Below are 13086 nucleotides of genomic sequence, written 5' to 3'. Positions count from 1 at the left end.
ATAACTCACTGGAGTCACAGCCAGTCATTTGGGTTTCGTAACCCAAAAAGGTGCCCGTGGGTGCAGCCCAGTTTACAAGCAGAGGAGCAGATACCTTTGGATGCTGCAAATTCAGCTCAGCTGCCTGCCTGCTGCAGTAGCCCGGGTACATCTGTAACATCTAATTGTCAGTGATAGATTTCCCCCAAGATTGGAGACAGAAACCGAAGCTGACGCTGAGCTTGCAGATACTTATTTGTCCTCAGACATGTTCCCTTTGGACCCGCAGTTCATTTTGCAGGGGGAGGGATTGGAAAAAGCTGGTAAAAAAGCCAAGGTAGTAAATGGCTCTGCTCTGCTTGATTAGACGGGTCATTTATCAAGGCCTGCCATGGGGAAACACTGGAGAGTCATACAAGGGTCTCTGGGCAATGGCAGCTCTTTCACCCCCAGGTCATTAGTTCAAGTACAGCCCAAAGACTCAAAGTTCCTGGCAGGTTGCCTGTGTGTGAGATGAGTTTGCTGGGCTTCCCCTCCATCCCCATACACAGGTGATCCCAGAGCAAAAATTACCCCTGCAATCAACACCCCTTGTCGGCAGCCTTGGCAGAGAAGCCGGGCTCTGGAATGCACACAGAGCCTGAACGTACCTCAGCCCCAGGGAGGTCCGGATTGAGGTACACTGGCAAGGGGGCCCAGGGTATCCAGCCCTGCTGAGCCTGTTCTCCAGAGACAGGACTTCTGGCTCCAGCGCTGTTATGAATCCTTCACAGTGGGGCTGGCTCTCAGGATGGCCCCGTTAGCGCCATGAACCTCACCGTGGCGGGTACCTGCTGCTGAAGAACAAAGGGGACGGGAGGAGAGTTCATATGAATAGACTCCCGCACAAAGCAGATAGAGCGTGGAATGGCTGAGGCCATCCCCCACTGCCCAGGAACCCCTGCGTGTATTTATTCCACGGAGGAGGAGAGCGAAGGGGCTGTGTGAGACTTTTGATGGATTATGGGAAGGTTCTTGAGCTGTGACATTCGGTAAGACGCAGATACGCAGCCCATGGAGGGATGCTGGGTCGTGACCGAAGAGCCCTGCCGCTAGCCATGGGGTGAAGCCTCTGATCGCTGGCAGGCTCCCAGACAGTTCAAGGTAAATACAGAGCATCAGCTCGGATAACTTCATCCCACCCGTTTGTGTGTGTCATGGGGCCGGGAGGGGCGAGCGAAATCTAGGGAAGCCACAGATGGCTCCTGAATACAAAAGGCCACAGCCTGTGTGGGTAGGCCTGTGTGCACATGGGGGATATGTGTGTATGTGGTGTGCACTCAACACACGCGATTCACTGAGAGAGCAGTGAGACGGCACAGATCCCATACATGCCTCCTGAGTCCGTGCCAGCAGCGTGGATCTGCTTTTGCTCTGCTGGGTGTGCTAACCTACAGAACAGTGCTAGGAGGCCTCTGCCCTCTGGCTGATAGGTACAGAGCTTGCCACACTTTGCCTACTCTCTCTCTTCAGCTCAGCATTCCCCTCCCTGCCCCACAACTGTCTGCTTCTTCGCTGTTTCTCTGCCCACCGCCCCCCCAAGCCAGCAGAGAACTGGCCCTACGTGGGGCACAGATGCATGGAGACTTGCCAGGCAGCGTGGCTGACTCCGTGGATGGCAATGCCATTGACAGCGCCATGTCCCTGGAGGTACAAGCAGGCTTTGCTCCCTTCCTGGTCCTCTGGCTGGAAAGCAGGAGCTCAAATGAGACTCGACCTCTCATTTCAGGCTGGCATGGGGCCCCTTCCCGAGTTGTAGCTGCTGGCAGTCAGTCCCTGCATTTTACAAGTATCATTTCACACCATTGCTCTGTGCTAAAAAAAGCAACAGGAGTTACTTGCAACGCGGGGCTGCCAGTGCCAGCCCCAGACCTGGAGCCTAGGACCAAGGTTAAGCTGGCAGGGAGAACCAATCTACCCCAGCGATAATGGCAACAGCAAGCGTTTGCATCGGAGCTATTGTCCCCCGGCCTTAGGTGAACAGGCTGCATCCGAGCCCTGGGCTTAGGCACAAAAAAGAGTTAGCCAGCCCTTCGGGGATGGAGAATGTTGGCCTTTGTAGTCAAATAATCACTGTGGATTTGGGAGGAGAGAATCAGCAAATATTTGTGCTGTCATGTTATTGGAAAGGCCCCATGTCCTCCTGTGCCCCCTTCTCCTGGCTATCTATATACTGTAGGTAGACATGCCAAGGCTATTGTTTCCGGTGGCAGGTCGTGGGATCTAGGCTACTTTGTGCTGGATATTTTGGCTCTGGTTATCTAGATCTCTGTCCTTCCAAGTAGCACAGAGCCTCAAGCCCAGCCTTGCAAAGGATGTGGTGAGTCAAATTTGGACAAGCTCCAGAGCCGCTGTTCTCAGAAAGGATTTGCCCAGTGTCCTTGGTCATAATTTCCTTCACCCTGCTGCTTGCTGGACATGAGTTGACAGCTGTCCTCTGCCCCAGAAATGGCTGCATTTGAGTGGTGCTGGATTATACAGCTTGCTCCCCAGGTAATAAATACAGCAATGGGCACATTAGATAGGTAGCTAGAGAGAGGGATTAGTGAGTATTTTAGAAGGAAAGGCACGGTATGCAAGATATTCACTTAAAGGGGAAAGCACTCTATGTTCAGTGTTGTTCATCCCTCAGTGAAACTGTCTGCAGTAGGGGCAAGTAACAAACACTGTTACTTTTCCCTTTAAATGACACTTCTCGCTAGAGATGGATCGAACTGGAGATATTACTTACAGGGTCGAGAGCAGCGGGGCAGGTGGTGGGCTTCATCAACCTCAGATGACAGGAATGGTCAGATTCAAGGATGGGAGCGCAGCCAAGCCCTGGGATGGCTGGGAAAAGAGGACGGGAGTGGTAGTCACGAAAGATTTTGCTCATGGAAAGGGGAGGTCACGTGAAGCTGGTAGTGATTTAATGTGGCGCTGATACAGCCAGTTACAGTCAGGCCGGTCTCAGCAGGCTTTGTACATGCTGTGATGACCTCCCGCCCATCACCGCATTCAGTTCACATTTCTAAAAGAATTTGCAGTGGCCATGCTGGTGTTCCTTTTGTGTTCACTGTCTGCAAATATTAGAGGGAGCGAGTTTCCAGGCAGGAATGTTCAGCAACATGCTGGCACTAAGTGAACAGTGGAGAACATTTTCAGGGCGTGAATTTGGAGCACACCGTTGTAAATATTCACCCCAGAAACATGGTCATTGCAAGCTCTTTGGGGCAGGGACCATCTTTGTGTTCTGTGTCTGCACAGCGCCTAGCACATGGGGTCCAAGAGTTACATTCATCCAAAGAAACTAGAACTAGACTGTGTGATTCCACACAAAAAAACCCAGTACAGCTTGAATTTAAAATCTCAAACCCTTCACAATGAAGCATTTGCAAACGAAATCGAGGGTCGTGGTAGGAAAAAATTCAAATTTTGACATTCAAAAATTGAAGACTGAGAACTCCCTGGCAACATTTTCCCACATTTTCCTCCTCCGTTTTTTTAACCAAACTATAGAACTGGATGAAATTTTTTGAATTAAAAAAAAAGGGGATGTGTGATAATTTTTGTGCCATCTCCCCCCGCCCCGCCCCGCCCTTTTACGACTGGTTCTAGTACAGGCTAAGAATTAGTCCCAGAAACCGAGGGATCATTCGGAATGCTGAAAAAATGCAAGGCAATCCCGAATCGTCTAGGAGCAACTCGCAGACAGGAACACAAAAGGCAAAATCTGTCGAATAAACAAACTGCCCATTCCATTCAGTCTCATTGTGGTGCTGTGAGTTACCTCCTAAGTGTGCTCGGTGGAGCTAGCATGCTCTTTGCCACAGTAGTGGTGTGGTGGTTACGGTGGGATAGCAGGTGCTTTCGCTGCAAAAAATGCCCCAATGTGTTGACAAGATGGTAGCCTGTGTAATCTGTGTACACACACACACACACACAAAGTGTATAGTACAGTACATAAAGAATGCAGTATGTAAAGTATATAGTACAGTAAGGATGTCTTTTTAGCCTGCAAATACAATTCTGCCAGACAAAATGCAACAGATTTTCCCTGGGAGCTGCTCATTCATAAATTCCAGCATTTCTTTGAAGGCTCTACAAGATTCTTTTCAGAGCCCCTTGATTCTGTATGCTGGCTGGTCAAAACCAGGCCAGCATTGGGCTCCTGGCATCCCAGCCCTGTCATCAGGGATTCTCCCTATAAAGAGAAAGAAACACACAAAGTACTCTCTGCTGGTGGACATGGTGGTTTCATCCTAGCAACATGGAGCATGTGCTCATGTCCCCTGAAATAAAGTGGCTTCCTGGTGGTAAACTGTAGTTCTCTATCTTGGCTCCATACAGGACCTCTCTCCCAGAGTGTCCTCCACCTCTGCTCTCGCAAGGGAAAGCTACAAACCCCAATGCTAACAAGGTGGCTGCGGGGAGGCGAGCTAAGTGATTGAATTTTTACCTGGCTCGTAGACACAAGCAAAAGTATTTGACATAGAAATGAGGGTTAGTCACAGCGAGGCATTTGGGGTTAGAGCTAGTTGCAAAAACTCCGACTGAGCCGTATTCTGTTGGAATATGTGGTTCCCTCCAAATCGAAACCACCTGCAAAATCAGGTCACTTTCACTGGGATTTCCTTTGAGAACTGGAGGAAAAAATTCCACCAGTGTCGAGATGTCCTGTTCACGTCGCATTCCAACATTTTCAGAAGGAAATGGTTTGATTTTTCATTTTGAATGTTGTATATTTCTATTATATAAAATATCTATTATAATACAAAAATGTGTAAAAAGACACTACTGAAATTGGAGGTTTCAACTGGGCTCAGCACACCTTTCTTTTTTCAGAATCTTCTTTCGCGGATTATTTCCCCGTTTTCACTGGGATCCAGAAAGAAATCACATTTTGAAATGTGGAAATCCTTTGCAACATGGAACTTTTCATTCTCCATGCACCGCTGCTTGGGATCCTGACTCAGTCCACTGGATCTTGTGATGAACCAGCCACCATCTTAATCTCATGCGCCCGTTTCTTAGTTCCTCTTGAACTGGAATCAGGGCAAGGAGCCCTGTCAAAACCTTCCCTGGGGTCAGATCCTGCAGAAGGCAAGAGCCAATTCAATCCTGATTGACTTCACTGGGAACTGAAGGGGCCCGGGGCACCCCCACTGCAGTGTCTGACCAAGCTTGGTCTTGCGGAGAAGTGTCTCCTCACCTACTGGGCCCTCATCCTTAAATCCAACCCTCGTGGCCTGGGGACTGTTGGTTGGAGATGGGGGAGGGTGGGGAAGGAGTCGCACAGCATGGGATTTATAGATGAATATATAAACGTTAGTTTGTTTTGACTGACAGCCCCAGATTGGGAAATCCTGCCCGGCGCTGAGAAAGACCCTGCACGTGTCCTAAAGGGCATTGCACACCTGAGTGCTACAGCGTAGCATTTTAAGCCCTTGACCCGACCCAAACCAACCCGTGTCTGCGCAGCTCACATGCCCAACATAAAAGTCACCGGTAATCTGTTCCTTTAGTAATACAACCACCAGGAGCATCTCGCTTCTCAGATCTGGTAATTGGCTCCCCTTCCTAGGTATGGTTAACTGTCTGCTTTATATTGAACACATATAAAAACTAATTTAAAAAAAGCCCTGCCCTTAGCAGAAGTTTGGGAAGAAATGCCACTAATTTTGATTTTGCTGGTACAACTAGACTATATGTAGGTCAAATATTTCCATAGTCAGCCGGCTAATCCCCCCATACGCAGCGTTACGGTATTTGAACTACTCTGTATTTATTCTCTTCTGGACCCTAGGGGGGAAAATAGCTTCCTGAGCTGATGGGCTTGTATGTCTGCCAGAGTCCTGCACTGGATCCAGTTGCTCAAGAAGATGAGCTGTGGCTGCACGAGGGAATGCATCTAGGCACTGCTTCATTTGCTGTGTTTTGGTCGCACGCATGGACATCGCCACATGTGAGAGGCAATGGGCCAGGTCCTCAGATGGTGTAAATCGGTGGGGCTTCGCTGAAGTCAGGGGAGCTCCATGGTTTACAGCAGCTGAGACTGGCTTAGAGGAGTGCACGCACACACAATCACAAACACTCCACTTTCTTTCCTCTGCTCTCTTTGTATTACCCGTGACAGACGCCTGAGCTGGCCCCAGATGAAGAATCAATACAATTTGCTATTTTGGGTACAATAATTAGCAATCAGGTCTTGCACAGAAACCTCACTGTTCAGCCCTGAGGCTCCCTAAAGCATTTTTCAAAATCAAACTATTCGTGGGACTTACACCACCGACCACTGAAATGCAGCCAACTCTGGCCTGGAGCACAGCAACCACTCGCAGCACTTTAAACAGCTCAGGCATGAAGAAGAGTAGCAAATCCCATCGAAATGTCAAGAGGAATTTAACATAAGAATGGCCATACTGGATCAGACCAGTATCCTGTCTTCTGACGGTGGCCAGTGTCAGGTATGTCAGACAGAGTGAACAGAACAGGGCAATTTATCAAGTGATCCATGCCTTGTCATCCAGTCCCAGCTTCTAGCAGTCAATTTAAAGAGGCAGAGTGTATTGATAGCCATTCTATGAACAACATACCCCCATATCTCAATGTCTGCACTTTGACCCGTTAAACTTTTACCCCCAATCGGGGAGATTGCAGATTGTGTATTCCTTATGCCACCCGTTCCTAAACCGAATTTCGCACCCCTTGATAATCTGTACCTTATTCCCTGATAACCAGAAACTTCTATGCTTAAACTCTGTACCATTTTCTTTTTACTTCAACATCATCTTAATAAAATTATTAAATCTATGCTGGAATTTGGCCTATTCCCTGGAGCAGGGGTCAGAACTTCTGGGTTCTATTCTCAAATCTGCCACAGATTTGCTGCATGGCCTTGGGTATGTCATTTTACTTCCCTCTGCCTTAAAAATACCTGTAAAATTTGAATAATACTTGTCTGACTCCTGGTGTAAGGATAAGGCATTTTCCTATAGCCATATTGTAAGGCCTAAAGCCTAAGGCCTTTGTCTGCAGCCAGATTAGAAGAGCAGCAGCTATTAGCTGAGAAGCAGGAAGTCCCATCTTCACATTCCATCTAAATTACATTAAAACAATGTCATATCAGGCTGTTAAGAAGGAGATCCCATCTTAATGGCACCACTATCACCAGATAAAGATACAGAACTTAAGATGGTTAAAGAAAACTTAGGCTGATAGCATTCTGTCTGTCAAGAAATCACTTATCAATACTTGTGGTTGTGAAATCCTCATTTCTTTATTGTTTTGTCATTATGGTCCCCACTTCCCTATTGTTTGTCTGTATGATCTCTGGCTAGTTCTTTGTTTGTTTCTGTCTGTTACATAATTAATTTTGCTAGGTGTAAATTAATTAAGATGGTGGGGTATGATTGGTTAGAGAATTTTGTTAGTAAAATTTTAGTAAAATGATTGGTTAAGGTATAGCTAAGCAGGACTCAAGTTTCACTGTATAAACTGCGGTCCAAAAGGAAGTTTGTTGGGAACCAACTCCAGGACACAGCCCCAAGAACAGAGCTGCCAGACCTCAATGCTGCCAGTGACACTGTGCAGAAACTGGAGTCCCCCAGATGGACGCGATCCTGGCTGGCCATCAGGAAAAGTTCATCAGTCTTATTGGGAGTGGTAAGCATTGCACGTGTAGTGTGTGCATTCTTATAGAGGATAAAGATATTACTGAGCGTGGCTCTTTCACTGGCAAAAGGTCCTGCAAATCCATAGAAAATGACGCCCTGAGCTCTAGGAATTGGGTACGGGTGGGTGCCCTAGAGTGTAAGGTTACGCCTGAGCCCACAGAAGGGTGAGGGTGGGTGCCTAAATTAAGAGGGTTACGTCTGAACCCTAGGAACTGGGTAAAGGTGGGTGCCCCTTGAGTGTGTGAGTAACGGAGAATTTGTGCAGGTAACACTGGGCAGGGCCGGCTCTACAGTTTTTGCTGCCCCAAGCAGTGAAAAAATCTGCCACTGCGGACGGCAAAGGGAGAAGCTGCCGCCGAATTGCCGCCACAGACAGCGGGACTGAGGCGCTGCCGCCGAATTGCCGCGGACGTGGAAAAACCGCCGCCCCATTCTGACTGCCGCCCCAAGCACCAACTTGGAACGCTGGTGCCTGGAGCCGGCCCTGACACTGCGGGTGGTGTTTGGCCCCACGGGGTCACTGGTGCAGCATTAGCACAGAGATAGCAGTGTAACCTTCTCATTCCCCTAGCACAGCTCCCTGTACCTGTGGGGTGCTCCTTGGATGTCTCCTCTTCACCTGCTGACCCAGGCCAACTCTCTTGCATTTATAGGCTTTGGGTCACAATAAGGTAGCATCCTCTTGGTGTATTCTTCAGGGGGTTTCTGAGTGCCAAGGGGGATCATGTGCCACTCAGCAAAGGGTAGGGGATGCTCTTCTCATTGTGTTGAATCAGCGCTGAGATGGTGAATTCCTTCCTTCCTTGGGTGCCTGCTGGGCACGTAAATACCTTGCAACGCCAGCTACAACAGTGCCATGCGAACGCCTGTTCTCACTTCCAGGTGACGTAAGCGGGCAGCAGCATCACCCGTCCACGTGAACAAACTTGTTTGTCTGAGCAATTGGCCGAACAAGAAGTAGGACTGAGTGGACTTGTAGGCTCTAAAGTTTAACATTATTTTGTTTTTGAGTGCAGTCATGTAAAAAATAATAATAATTCTACATTTGTAAGTTGCACTTGCCCAAGAAAGAGATTGCACGACAGTACTTGTCTGAGGGGAACCGAAAAATACTATTTTTAAAATCTTTTTATAGTGCAAATATTTGTAATAAAAAATAATAACATAAAGTGAGCACTGTACACTTTGTATTCTGTGTTGGAATTGAAATCAACATATTTGAAAATGTAGAAAAACATCCAAAAATATGTACAATAAATGTAAATGGGTATTCTATTATTTTTAACAGTGCAATTAAAACTGATTAATGGTGACTAATTTTTTTAATCTAGTTTGTTTGTTTTGCATTAGTCGTTTGAGCTAACGGTGATTAATTGACAGCCTAGTATTATTCTTCCTCACTCTTGCTCTATATAAGGAGCAGTGGCCAAAATGGTATTTTATCAGTCAGAAGTCTGAATCATCACAGTGTTAATCCAGATCTGCGTGCTGGAAGAGTTTGTATAGTGGGGGTGCTGAGAGCCACTGAACCAAACTGTAAACCCTGGATATAATGGAAATCACTTCAAGCCAGGGGGTACGGCAGCACCCCCCGCACCCTAATTCCAGCACCTGTGCCTGCATGAGATTCATAACTCGTTTCTAGCAGCTAAGCATAGCTACTACTCCTGGGGCCCAGTCATTTCAATGAGCATATTGAGAACTCTAACAGAGAAAGGACTGTGGAAAGTGCTACTGTACAAAGCAGCTTCTTCTCACTCTTGAATTAAAAGGCTGTTTAGATTGGGGCAGGGACTCGTTTTTTGTTCTGTATTTATCTGGCACCATGGGGCTCCTCGGCACAAATAAATAATAATACCTACGTTTATAATCAGTAAGTTTATGTATAAACTGGGTGGGCCACATTCTGCCCTCGTTGACACTGGCATGAATCCACTGACCGTGCTGAATGATTGATTTTCAGGTTACACACAACCCTCCCACCCCCATCTCCAGAAATGCCCTTCTCTCTAGCAAGGAGACTTTGTACGCCAGAATCCATGCCCAAAGGAACCAGTTTCTCTGCATGCCCCTGAAATGAAAGGCAAGATTATTCCATGGAAGATGTGACATTCCCCCCCCACCCCCCCCCCCCGCCTTTGAACAAGGGAACACAGTAAAGAGAGGAGGGTCTGTCTGTCTCTTTCTTCTGGTTGTCAGAAGCACGGAGGGGGGGGGGAAAGGGGGGGAGGGGGAGAAGAGTGCTCCCCTTTGTGTTGTGGGTGGAAAGGAGCCGGGGTTATCAAACTGGAAGAGTTATCCTGGCTGAATTGTAAATTAAGCTGATGCAACAAGGAATGCTTTGTAAGAAGAACACTGCATGAAAGAGAGAGAGTTCTCCCTGGTGAGACGGATCAGAGCAGAGATCTCCCAGAACAGGCGCCTGGCTCATTCAGACTGGGCTAGAGCTTGGAGCTTTGTGAGATTTTGATTCATACAGTGTGAATTATGAAGGCAGCAATAGGTGGATGTAAACCAGAGCTCAAAGGGGGCTGCGTAGCACGGACTCTGCTGCATAGCTTCGCTCTATCTAGGCTACTGATATAACAATGCCAGAGCACCTGAGCACCTCACGATCTGTAACGGCTTTATCCTCACCACACCTCTGCTCTTCGCCTCATTTCACACACGGGGAACAGCTGCACTAAGTGACTTGGCCAAGGTCATACAAAGCCTGTGGCAGAGCAAGGCCCTGAGCTGAGGGTTCCCAAGTCCCGGGCTGGTGCCCTACCCACTGCCCCATTCTGAGGATCGGGAGTCAAACCCTGGTTTAGAGGACCAGACTTGCTCTTTGGGAAGGAACGGTCTTGCTGCATTATGGACAGGAGGCCATAGCATGTGCCTGCAGACAAACACACATGGAGAGCATGCTCTCTGTGCCTGGCTGGCCAAAATCACAGCACCTGCGTCACCTTCCGAGGCTGAATTTTGAGACACTGCTGATGTTCCGAGGAGTACCCTGCAATTGACATACACCCTGCAAAGCTCTATGAATGAACCTCCAGCCTACGAGTCCCCTCGCTTCATTCCCAGTCCAGGGAAGCCACAATAAAATAGCTTGGGGGAAACAGCCACATCTGTCCCAGAACTGATCCCAGCTTTGTAGCTTCCTACACGACACACACAGGACCTATCTGTAACACCCACCAGCCTGGCCCACGGGGACACCACAAAGAAGTAACCGCGCCGGCAATAAATAGCGAACTTAATTCAGAGCTTAATTTGTAAATGGTTCGCAAGCACAAAGGAACTAAGGGGAAAGGGAGAGATTTACTGGTAACAGCTGCAGTGTAGTAAGAAAGCTGGAACGAGTGGGAGGAAAGGCCTAAAACCCAACCATTGGCATCACTTCTATAACACCCGCTGTTCTTACATAATGCTTTTCGTCTGGCACTCTCTCAGCGCTAGGCACAAGAGGTAAGCCTCAGTAGCCTGCCCTTTATAATGCAGTCTAGCGTCTCTGCTTATCCCGATAACTAACCCTGCCTTCATTTTGCTGCAGCCCCTTTCCGTGCATGTCACGTCCTTTCTCTTGCATTCGTGACCGAAGAAAATAACTTCGGCTCGCAAGTGACGATTCTGTTTGCTGTTGATACAAAACCAGTAATTGACTAAAACTGTATCGTTTCTAGTCCGGCCAGGTTTGCAGCCAGCAAAAGGGGGGGAGGGATAGCTCAGTGGTTTGAGCATTGGCCTGCTAAACCCAGGGTTGTGAGTTTAATCCTTGAGGGGGCCATTTAGGGATCTGGGGCAAACATTGGGGATTGGTCCTGCAGCGGTTTGGATTAGATGACCTCCTGAGGTCCCTTCCAACCCTGATATTCTATTCTATGATTTGCAGCAGGTTTGGGGAAACACAAGAGCAGTTTTCTCCATCAAGCTGCCCCCAAGGGTGCTCTGTGCTCCACCCCCACTGAGTGTACGTGTACTTTGCCCCCGCTCATGCTCCCCAAAGGTTGAGGTCTGCTCCACCCCCTCAGTGCATGTGTCCTCTGCCCCTCCCATGCTCCCCAAGTATGCTGTGCACCAGGCCACTCAACCGGTTAATCCCACATTCCTCCGCTCTCCCCAAAGATGCTGATTATGCAGTGTGTGAAGTATCACAGTGGTCCCCCGGGGATGATTATCAGCCTGGTGAGCTACTCATCCCATCCCAATGCCATTAGTTACAAAACAGAGTGAAAGGTTTAAAGCTCTTTTGCTTGAACATGTTAGCTAAACCCTTTAGGGAACGCCTGGTGTGCCAGAGCAGCTAATCTCTGCAAATCACTTTTATTCCATCTTGCTCTGGGTTTTCCTTTTTAATCAACTTAATCTTTATTCATGAGGTGCGCGACTGCGTTAGGAAACAACTGGGTTCCAAGCAGCAGGCTCTGAAAAAGGAAGCGGGGAGAGACTTTGCATTAGCCTCAGCCAAACGCCCAAGGTCCTGAAGAATTTGAGCTCGGTGTGCCAGATCTCACAGCAAGAGGAGGGGCGAAGTGCCTGCTTGCAGGGGGAAAGCGCGAAGTACATGGATGCTGGCTTTGAGCAACGTTATCTGTTGCTATTTTTAACCAGCGAGGTCCACGCACACCTCAGCTTCCTGACAGAGACTGTTAAAAAAATTAGTTGACTTAAAAAAATAATTAAACTACAGGGATCAAAGAAATAACAAGCAGCAAGTGCAAGCAGCACAAAGTGAAGAATAAATGGAGCTCTAAGAAGTCAGCGAGAGAAACGGGGCAGGAGGGAGTATGGCCTAAGAGCTGGAGCACAGGGCTGGGTGCCAGGAGATCTAGGAGCTGTCGCTGTGTGGTCTGGAACACCTCAGTGGCCTCCCCCGGTCTGGTCAAACAGAGTTAATCACCTGTCTCAAAGGGACAGCGAGGGGCTAAATTCAGAGAGAAAGTCTCTGTGGGGAAATGCCAATCTCTGACACCGCATGAGACACGGAGGCAGGTTTCAGCTCATCCGGCAAGGCCTTCCTTGGAGACGCACACACAGGAGAGACACGAGCCAGAAGGATCATTTCTAGAGAGCACGTCAGCTGTATGCAGCGACCTGTAAAATGCAAGGACTTGTTCAGTCTCCTCAACAAGCTCCACAGGAGGTGGGAGCAGCTGAAGGAAGAGATCATCCTGCTCTGGGAGCAGGGAGAGCGACCGGGTTGCAGAAGGAGGTTTCAGCCATGCTTTCCTTGAAGGAAGCGGGAGAAAAGACACCCAGGCTGGGGATTAAATCAAACTCCCCGGGGCAAGGACTGTCTTTTTGTTCTGTGTCTGTCCAGTGCCTAGCATAATAAAGTCCTGGTCCCCCACTGCGGCTCTTAGGTACAAGAGTAAATAAATAGCAGGCGTAGTGGATCAGAGCCTGATCCGAAGCCTGATCAGGC

This window comes from Caretta caretta, chromosome 10 (genome assembly GCF_965140235.1).
Source record: "Caretta caretta isolate rCarCar2 chromosome 10, rCarCar1.hap1, whole genome shotgun sequence".
NCBI classification, from domain to species: domain Eukaryota; kingdom Metazoa; phylum Chordata; order Testudines; family Cheloniidae; genus Caretta; species Caretta caretta.
Note: the sequence above shows the minus strand (reverse complement) of the source record.